Here is a 1,511-nt window from a genome sequence, read left to right as displayed (position 1 = left end):
ATGGCCCCTTCCTAATGCACTCTCTGCTTCCTGTCTACCTTGAGGAGAAGAAGCTCCCCACCACAGGCTCCCACTGTATAATGTTCTGCCTCACCACAGGCCTGGAATCAATGGAGTCAAAGCATATGGATGGAAATTTCTGAAGCCATAAGCAAAATGATTAATTCCTCCCTTATGTTGTTTGTCAGATATTTTGGTCACATGGCACCAAATCTGACTAACACAAGCATGGTTACAATAAGATGATGAAGGTATAATTTCACAAATCATATGCTCTATTACCATAGCAAGAAAAAGTTTCAGTCCCCTGGTGCCCCTGGACAGGATGTGGACTTTGGCACCATGGGTATCTGACCACCCATGGGAAACTGTTACAATAGCTGCAACGCAGAAATGCCCAAACCCCAAGAACCTGAGTGTAGCTGGAGTTGATGTGCTGGACAGACATGTAGATCCTTTGGAAAGCTGCACAGCCACAGGCTTCTCAGCCTTCCATCTTGAAGTCTCTTATTAGTGCAGCAAGAACCAAAACGTGCAAGAACATTCTGTAGTTGACCCTATAGAGAAACAATGGAATTTAAGTCTACTAGTATTTCATTTGTAAACATGATTTTAGTAGATAAGAGACTTGCATCCAAATCACATCCTCAGGACCCAGAAAAATCTGTTTTGACTCAGGAAGCCATGATCACTGTGCAAGGAGTCAGCTTTAGCAGTTACCTTGAGGGACTGATGGCCAGCACTGTATCTTCAAAGGCTAATAAGAGCTGAGAAGCAATAGATTAGGTAGTATATGTTAGATGATAAGATTGAAGAATTGACAGCCTCAGCAAGAAGAAGCAGAAGGACAGGGATAGCAGTGGCAGCATTTGTAGAGAAATAATGGAAGATGGTATATAATAGGTACCCAGGACTCACCAAGCTGATGTATTTATTTGTCATTTTTAAAATACAGCTATTTTAGGTAGTTTTTTTTTTTTTTTAATGAGCTGGAATAAGGCTATGTGACTTCAGATCAAAATAAAAAGATATAGGGCTTCTAAATTAAAACAATCATCTGAGGTTAGGGTGACTCAAAATGACTGTCTTAATTTCGAGGGTTCCAGTATTTATATGAAAATGTAACTGTTTTCTTAAAAAGTACTTGGGAGAAATTGGTATTGACATTGAGTCCCCTTAAGGTAAAATCTTAAAGCTTTTCAGACATTGGAAGTCTACTGGGCTTTGGACCAATTTAGAAGCAAGCAGTCTTGGTTGCCTATACACACACAGTTGCCTTGCTACTGTGAACTAGAATAGGCTGCATGAGGGAACTCACTTTAAAAGGAGAAATTGTAAAGTTTTAAAAAATATTGTATAAAATTACTTGCTCTGCTAAAAACCACAGTATTTTGATTTGGAGTGAAAAATAGCACTAAAGTAACACATGACTCCAATCAAAATATTACTTTATTAAGGAGTACTGTATTGACTTGTCAAAGTCTTGTAACTTAGTAATGGTATTACCTTTC

General features: G+C 38.6%; 1 pseudogene; it reads left to right on the top strand.

Moving 5' to 3' along the window:
* Positions 1-325: 325 nt before the first annotated feature.
* LOC109682045 (PRELI domain containing protein 3B pseudogene) lies at positions 326-883 on the top strand (annotated as a pseudogene).
* The last annotated feature ends 628 nt before the right edge of the window (positions 884-1,511 follow it).

Source organism: Castor canadensis, chromosome 6, assembly GCF_047511655.1.
Source record: "Castor canadensis chromosome 6, mCasCan1.hap1v2, whole genome shotgun sequence".
Lineage (NCBI taxonomy): Eukaryota > Metazoa > Chordata > Mammalia > Rodentia > Castoridae > Castor > Castor canadensis.
This window is presented reverse-complemented; position numbering and strand designations above follow the sequence as displayed.